We start from the raw sequence: 9,569 nt of genomic DNA on the forward strand, positions 1-9,569 counted from the left end.
ACTTTCTGGGGTTCATCCTCACAAGAAGGACTTGTTCCAGGGTGGGAATTCCGAGGTTTGACTTGTAACCATTAAAGCACTGCTTCTGTGTCCTTGTCTGTCTGACTCCATATCCTTCTTCAGTCCAGCATCCATCTGAACTTCACTAAAATAAGAATCTCACAAAAACTCATAATTCCTGTCTCATATCAATTCTCTATTCAAATTTCCTCATAAGTTAATATTTGCAAGGTTTGATAAGCAACAGTGTGAAGGTTTCCCCTGCTTCAAAGGAAGAATCAGAATTCACAGCAGAAACACTGGGAGATGGTTTTATCTTAGTCTGAGAAAAAAGGTCATAACAGTTGGCATCACCAACTGTGAAGAAAGCTGGTTGTTTTAGTAGGATCGAGCTCTATGTCAGTGAGTGCTTTAACTCAGAGATTTGGATTCCCATTTTATGGGAGAAGGCGAGCAAGAAAAATGCTCAGGTCTCTTCCAACTACAGTATTCATTGGCCCTAAATGTATAGAAAAGTGTTAGCCATTTTGGTTTCAAGTTTGTTGCCTCATTTGGGGAGAAAGAAGACAGGAATGCTATTTCTAAAGAGTCCTATGATGAAGGACACTATGATGAAGAGTCCGATGATAAACTGGAGCAGAAGGACCAGTGAGTATCATCTCCTCTTCCTCCCATCTGCTGCCAGTAGCCAAACACAAAACAAAAATCCACAGGCATGTACTGAATATATTCCATGCTCATCCACACATCTTGACTGAGGACATACAAGACAATTCCTATCTGCTGGTGTATAGAACCTGCTTGGAGTGACAGGTCTGTTAAAAAGACTCAAAAATGATAATTCTCATATTCAAATAACTCACCAAATGGAAGTTCACTTTCAAAAACAAAACCTTCAGGACGCTGTTTGCTAACAAGCTCCTATTGTGGTCCATGCAGTCCATTATTTCATGAAAACATGACTAAATTTCCAGGAACCATGGAGTGATTTTCAAGCAATTCTCCCAAACAGCTAATGAATCTTATCATTTAAACAAGGAATTTTGTACTAAATGTATCAAAGTAAATGACCCATGCTGGGTGTATCTAAATGAGATGGTGACTTAAATTATTCTATTAGCTGAGTCTATAATTAGCAAACACCTGGCACTGATGGACAATGATAATTCCATTCTGCACTGTGATTCTTCCTCACTGCCTGTTTGAAATTGAATAGTAAACAAAGACTGGAGAACATACGAAACTTACCACAGACTTACAGCTACACACAAGAAGACCAGCTAAATGTGACTTGGGTTAAGCATAAACACACTAATGAAGAGAAAAGTATCTGTGAGTTAGTGTTGAAATTGCCGTCTCATAAGGATCTCTTAGGAGAATAGGTGCCCAAACCAGAACAGATGATTTATTCTCTGCTCCACTCCACCACCTCTCAATATACTTCTGAGTGCTTGGTGTAGGGAGGGATAAAGACCCACCAGGCACACTGCCATCAGCTCCCTTCCAGGGAAAAGAGGCTCTCCAGGGACTAATCTCTGGTGTTCTCCACAGGGACACTTGTGACAAGACACTGGCTATGATGAATCCTTCACTCACTGTGGGGTGCATGTTCATCCATTTAGAAGCTCTACAATGATTTCTGGGACTCCTTCACACATTACAATCACCACACCTTGCATTCACTATGGCTCAAGAACTCAATTTCCCCACCTACTAAACCTCCAAATAGAGTAGGTGCTACACAGGGAAGCTGGGGCCCATAGGTTTTTCCCATCCTCAGTCTTGGCTGAGTTTTATCTCACACCTGACCAAAACATGTATCCTCTGTATTTTTTCATCAAGTCACCACAAGGAACACAACTCATAAAGTAAGACCAGAGACCAGAGACCAGGTAGCAGGACCCGTAGAAGGCTTCAGGAAGAGGAGAAGGCATCCCAAGGGGACTTGTTAAATCCTGTTTGGTAGGATTTAACTGCAGTGCAAAAGGGAAGGAAAACTCTCACCAGGGAACAATCTCTGTCCTATCACCTCCAGAGACTCTGAGTCAAGGGGGAAAGAGACAGGCTTCCCCTCGGACTCTAACTACTACCATTCCTCTCCTTCCTCAAATGGAAACTGACCTCCTTTTTGAGGTCTGGCCAATGCAACTCAGACAATCTGGTGGTGCCTTGGTGATTTACATTTCTCTTTTATTCTCTTATCTACCTCTACCCTCACACTGGAATACAAAGATGGTGGAAGATCATTTCCCAAAGTTATTTCAATGTCCATGCCAACCTATAAGGAAACAATAGAGGGACCATTTCGACTGCCAGAGCATCACCTGCAGTGGGTCTGAGATGTGCTTTCCTCTGTTAAACCTGTCCAGTGAGAGGCTCATCAGTGACAGGAGTCCACACACCACCCTCACATATTGCAGAGATATGGTGCCCTCATACTGATATTGTCATTTTAAAATCTCTACTTTTTGGTCATAGGACTTTATGTCCCCAACATTATTTCATGTATACCTTTCCCCCTTTTTGTGTCCTCAGTCATATCTATTTTACTGTCTTTTGTAAAAAGACCTAGGTTTATATTTTAATGATCTTCATAATTTTTTTAATTTTTGCAATAAAATTTCCTCTTATATAAATCATATCATATCTGTATTTTCATTCTTGATCATGGTATCTTCCCGAGTTAAACATTTTAATTTTTAAGTTTGTCTTGTTTTGTTAATAAATGTAATTTGGACTCTAAACGTGATTTTTATTTACCTCTTTGGCTGCACATCTCAAGTCTGATACTCAGAATTTTCACCATTAACACCATCAGTAAAATACAAATTATGTAGCAGTGCATTTTTAGCTTTCCAAATATTTTTATTATCTTTATTGTTTATTCTTAATTTATAATCACTGTGGTATAAAGTAATGAATCCTCAGGATATTGATTTTTAAAAATATCTGAGGACTTTTATTGTTTTGTATATAGTCAATTTTGCAATTTTTTATTAATTTCCATGTAACATATTCTCTATTTCTCAGGCATAGGATTCTTTATATATTTATTAGGGCAATCATGTTAATCTTGTTATTCTGAGTTTGGATACCCATTTTTCTTCAGTATTATCAATTTTTCTCTGAAAGTATTTTCCTCAATTCCCCACTATAAAGTTAGATTTACAAATTTTTCAATAGACTTCTGTTTTTTTCCTAACTCTATATCGTGACTACATTGTTACAGCTATACATATAAAGGACTGTGACATCTTCTTTGTAGGCTGTTACCTTTACTATTTTTTAGTATCTCTCATTATACCAATTTGTTTTGCCTTAAATAAATGTAGATACAAATATCTGCCCCTTATTCTATTGTTGCATCAACTCCTTACATATTTGCAGAGGATATGTCCTTCATTGCCATTGCCCCGGCTTGTCTTGGTGATTATGTTTTCATTCTGTATATACCTATATTTCATGGGTTTAAACAAATCAATGTGAAAAATAAGAGGATCTAATCTATTTGTACTTAGTGTAAATATTGAGACATTTAGACCTCTTAGCACTTGGGTTTTCTGGGTAGCATCCTTTCCTTGGCTTTTATGCTTCTTTCCTCTGGCAGCTTTATAACAAAGGCTATTGCACATTGTCTGGCCTGGCTCCCCCTTAATTTTACCTCTGATGTTTTGCCCTCCATTGGAGACCAAACTTCTAAATTTCTTGGGTATTTTCACTCAGGGTACAAGTAATACACATGCATACACCACAATAATGGGATCACTCTGAAAAGCACTATGTATCTTTATGAATACTTTCACCTACTTTTCTGTTCTTCCACTCTCACACCTGATCAGATGTTTTTGTTTGCAATCATTTGTGTAAGTGTCTTAATTTCAGAGTGTTTTTTTTTCTCACTTCTCTTTGAATCAGATGGGAACCCTACAGTGAACTGAAACCGTGCTGGTGTGGTACGATAGTCAAGAGACTCTCATACAACACAATGGTTGCAAGGATAGTGGGGAACTACAACTGTAAACACAGAGCTCTTGGATGAACAAGCAGAACTGTGTGAAGCTCCCATCCCTAGGGTTCAAGGGGACACAGCAGAGACTGGGTGATTAGAATGAAGACTTGACCCTATGAGGAGAAGGGTTGCCCCAGCGACACTATCGCCTCAGCAGGGAATGAGGAGGCTGGCTCTGGGAAGCTGAGTAACTATGGCTGGGCAGGGGGCCTTCACTACCGCTGGCAAGAGCTGTTGCGCAAGGCTGACAAGAGCAGCGGGCAGACAGGAAGGAGCAAGGTCCTTTTCCCTGCTCTAGGCTCCCAGTCTGCTTTAGAGCTCCCTACCTACACAACATAAGCAATTGGAAGCCACTAAAAGCAGTAATCCACCCTGGTTGGTGTGGCTTAGTAGGTTGGAGTGTCTACCTATAAATTGAAAGTTTGGGGTTAAGTTCCTGGTCAGGGCCCATATAGACCTGGGTTACAGGTTTGCTCCCAGTTGGCACACATACAGGAGGCAACCAATGGATGTTTCTCACATTTATGTTTCTCTGCCTCTCTCCCGCCCCTCCCTCTCTCTAATGAACAATAAGCATGTCCTTGGGTTAAGATTAAAAAATAAAAATCATAAGTACAAATGACCCAGTTTGGCTAAGAAAAGTTGTCAGCTGGATACCAGATGAAGGACTCTCAAGTTTATCAATAAAGAACAACCTCCACATCACTCATACTGAGAGCTCATTAAGGGACAGGCACAAGAATTACTTTAAAACACTAACAGGAAGGTGAGGTTTGGATGGGATGCACATAGACTTTTACTGATTCTTTACCTTGAAGTGAACATGCTAGCTACTCACAGGCACCACTGTGAGCCACAGACCTTCCCTCTGAGGTCCAGTCTATGTCACACTGACAGCATAGACCCAGAGGAGAACGTGTGCTCTTTGCTAATGGTGGATGACCAAAGGGAAGGAGCTCTCCACAGACAGCAACTCAATAAAAGTCGGATGTTTGCTACTTCTGGCACGTGCACACATAAAACACTGATAATGGGATGTTCTTCCTGCACTGGTTAAGATGGCTGGATGAAACGTTTCATGTTGAGTTTGATCAGTGTGTAGTGCGCAGCATTGTGTGAGGGATAGAAAATACGGTAGCTGTTCTCATAAGAGCCTGTCTGATCTTCATATTCAGTGAGCTCTGCTGCCCACAGGAGGTAAGTAAGACTTGGGTGGCTTTCTAAAATGATTTTTTATGCTATAGTATGTAAAATAAAGACAGAGATGAAATTTGAGAGATTTTTCTTACATCTTACAAACTTTAGGAGGTGAATTTATTTCTAATTTTTTAATTTTCATGTATATCTGAATTTAAGTACACTTGGCGTACAACCTTGTACTGGTTAGATTATTTCAGGTGTAAACATAGTGATCTAACATCTCCAAACCTTCCTACAGCATGAAACATAAAAGCTATGCTTTTAAAAGTTACAAACAGGCACCATCCTACCACCCTACAACCGTTACTATGGTATTTTATGTCATAGGTTTCTCTATTTGGTGTGTATATGTACCACAATTGCAATTATACAGCATTTGCAATTATTGGTTCACATTTTTGTGTGAAAATTTTTTTAACATTTTATTTATTTATTTTTAGAGAGAGGGGAAGGAAACAAGAAAGAATGGGGGAGAAACATCAGTGCATGGTTGCCTCTCATGTGTCCCCGACTGGGGACCTGGCCTGCAACCCAGGTATGTGCCCTGACTGGGAATCGAACCAGCAACCCTTTGTTTCACAGTCCCGTGCTCAATCCACTGAGCTACACCAGCTAGGGCTGTTTTAAATTTTATAATGACTCTTTCCTATGTATCTGTAAAATCACTCTTAGTATCATTTTAATGATTGTATAAACAACTCATTGAATTAATGTCAAATAATTGATGGATTTATCCTTTGTTAAATTTTGTTTACAACTTTTACCATTAAAGATAATTTTACTGAGAAAAAATAATCACATTCAGTAATCATTACTCCCCAAGTAAGGGCCCACACTTACTCTTCTGATCAAGTCTCCTGTTCACCTTCAGTGGGAGATTAAGGAAGATTCTGGAAGCAAGTGGCCACCCTCACCTCAAAGCGAGGTACAAGGTACACTTTATAGTAACATTGTCAGAAGCCATCTAGGCATGTGGGTCGAGTTCCCAACCACTCTGAGAAGTAGAAGGAATCAGTAAAAGTCAATCTGCCACCAAGGCAGGATAGCCAGCTACACCCTAGTAGTCAACTATAGTGTCTAGTAAAATGCCCTGTGTCAGAATAAGCATTCTCATGAGGAAAATGACACAGACCTAGACTAACCAGGGTGAATGTGCTGGTGAAAGACACTGGAGAACATGTAAAAAGCCTGTATATCTACATGATTCACAGCTCAACACTCAAAAGTTCCTGGGGACCATACACAGCCCAAATTGTTTCTCTGAGACCCAATGCCCAGCAGTTTGCCCCCAAGGTTGTAAACAGTGAGCTTGGCTCCCACACTGTCTGGAGGTTTCTCCCCTCCCCTTTCTCCTACACACCCTGTAATAATTTTGTTCCTTCGAACATTCTGCTCCTTCACTCCCCAATAGGAGTCTATAAGTTTCATAAGAAATACCTCTCCATCATTCAACACAACAAACTTGAGCTCCATGAGATGGACTTTGAGTGACAAGTACGATCTGAGGGAACAGACAAGCAGCCTTTCGGGTTTGCAGGACCACGTCCTTCCAATGCAGCTTTTTCTTCCTTCCCAAATCCTATGACATATGTATGCAGTTACTGAGTTTTCACAGTTAGGGTACAGATGGAGAAAGACTGTATTCAACCTTTGACACCCACAATAGGAATTAATATAATTTTTTAAGTTCACAGATATTCAATTCAATGAGCAATAAAAATATATAAATAACTGATTTAAATAAATCAATGACTGTAAACTATGGAAAGCTTCCTTCAGAGGAGGAAGGAAGGTCTGATCTCCCGTCATGAACCATGGCAGAAGGAGCAGCAGTGAGCTTCTCAGGATTCAGGTAGTAGCTGAGCACTTAGGCTGGGGATTCAAATGTCACTGCAATTAGAAATCACTCTCCTCCTACAGTGCTCTCCAAAGGGCATGCTTCTTCTGTGTTCCTCAGGCTAGAGATCAGTGGGTTTACCTCAAAGTTGAAAAGGCTATAACCAGGAAAAGGATCTTCTGCTGCTCCTCAGAATGGAGTGATTTTGTGGGGCCATAGACATGACAATGGCACTGCCCAATAACAGAGAGGTGGGAGGAGAAGGTGGAGAAGGCCTTCCTGAGGCCCTCCCCAGAGTGGGTCCTCAGAATGGAAAAGGGGATGCACATAGAGGACACCAGCACCAAGCACAGGGGCCCCACAAAGATAAAAGTTCAGGGGAAGCTAACAGGTTGGCCCATGGATGCTAGTCACCTGGATGTCTTCAGTTTAGATGGATGGCCCCAGTGACCAGTAATGCAGAAGTCTGGTCAGAAGGACCTCTGATTAGCCCCTCTGGCTCTGACTCCAGGTTCACTGCTCAACCATTAGGTGTTAAATTATCTTCCAGGATAGATCTTTCTACAGCAAACACCAGCACACTTCCTTGCTCATTTTGCAGTTGCATTTTTTTATTTTAAGTAAATGAACATTTATGTATTTTGGTTCATGCATCATTCCATGGTGCTTTGGAGAACAAGATGCAGTCCCTGAGGAAAATTTCCAAAGGGGATCTAAACCATGAAAACCAGACCCACAACCAAATTAACCTCATTGAAGCAAGACTTGGGAATAGAAATGAATCCCTTTCCAGCTGCCGGAGATGAGGTGCTTCTTTTTACATAACTACTATTGATAAACTGTCAAATCACCTGGACAAAAAACAAATCTAAAGCATGGATCAGAAATTCCTCATACAGGGCAGGAAGCACCCAAGCAGGTTGATGGTGATGAGCTTTGGGAGAATATCACCATTAAAACATACTTCAGAAGAAAGGACAGGATAAATAAAAAAGGGCACATTCAACATAACATCCTATAAAGAGAAAATTTAAACTATTATTGACCATCTCAGCCTTCCTCCACCTTGCTCCACCAGCACCTAACATCTTGGTTTCTTCTCTGTACTCTCTCCATCCCCACCACAAAAACATAGCCTCTGAGCCACAGGAATCATACATATTCAGTGAGTACATGAATACTCATATTCAGTGAGTACATGATGGGATACCGGGAGCAGGGCCACTGAGCCAACTGACCCTGTCCTTAATGCTATGCTCAGTGAGACACACAGGTAAGACACAGAGTTAGTACTCATTTGGCTGCTCATTATGTTGCACTAAATAAGTTCTCATATGTCGGGGCCTAAAGATGGTGAATGCAATCCATCAAGAAAATCACACCAGGAGGGCTTGGCTGAGGCAACCCAAACAGGATATTGCAGCCGAGCCAGGTGGCCCCACCCTTGGGGGCATCCCTGGATCACAAGTACTAACTACCAATCAAGATGCTGATCACGCGCCCACCCACCAACCGTCGCCAGGAGCACGCAGTGAGCATGCACAGGACAACCTATCAGGACCACTTCCCCTCTTCCCCGCCCTCTATATAACAGCCCCGCCTAAAATAAAATTTGCAGCTTGATCAGAATCCTTTGTCTTGCTGCCTTTCTCCGCACCTCTTGTTCCCATCCCTGTTCATCCGTTTCAGGTAGACTCGGGACCCCAGTTGACTGTTCCGTGGGATGGAACAACTGGCGCCCAACGTGGGGGCCCGGAGACTGCTTGAGCGGACCGCAGTCCCCGTTAGATACCCGCTCGAAGCGCCGCGACTGCCCGACCACGAGACGACTTCTGGATTGTGAGCACCTCCCCCCCGACGGCGGCATTGGCCAAGGTAAGGCCCAATCATGGGACAAGCATTTCACAGAATGATATATTTATTAGCCAATTAAAAGAATCCCTCAAGGTGCGTAGAATTCGGGTTCGGAAAAAAGATTTACATTCATTTTTTGCTTTTATTTTTAAAACGTGTCCATGGTTCCCCCAGGGAGGCACGATTGACTCTCGAATATGGAATCGGGTCGGGGATTGCCTTAACGATTACTACCGTGTTTTCGGCCCCCAAACTGTCCCTATTACCGCCTTCAATTATTATAACCTCATAAAAGACGTCCTCACTAATCAGTGTCACGCCCCAGACATCCAACGCTTATGCAAAGAGGGCCAGGAAATCCTTACCAACCATTCCTGCCCTCCCTCCAGAGCCCACTCTGTCCCAGATCTCCCAGATACAAACAAAGAGCCTCCATTGTGCCCGCCCTCGCGGGCCCCTTCAATCTGTCCCTCAGTATCCATCGATATTGACACAGGTCCAAAACCTGCCCCAATATACCCTGCCCTTAGTGAGTTCAAAAGCCCCACCAACTCAGGACTTGCCGATCAGCTAGACCCAGCGGATCAGGCCGACCTAGAGGACAAGGCAGCCCGCTATAACAATTCTGATTGCCACGCCCTCGTAGAGGCGGTCCTTCCGCCGTTTCAG

The sequence above is a fragment of the Sturnira hondurensis genome, unplaced genomic scaffold (genome assembly GCF_014824575.4).
Source record: "Sturnira hondurensis isolate 20B ecotype Veracruz unplaced genomic scaffold, ASM1482457v3 Scaffold0004622, whole genome shotgun sequence".
Lineage (NCBI taxonomy): Eukaryota > Metazoa > Chordata > Mammalia > Chiroptera > Phyllostomidae > Sturnira > Sturnira hondurensis.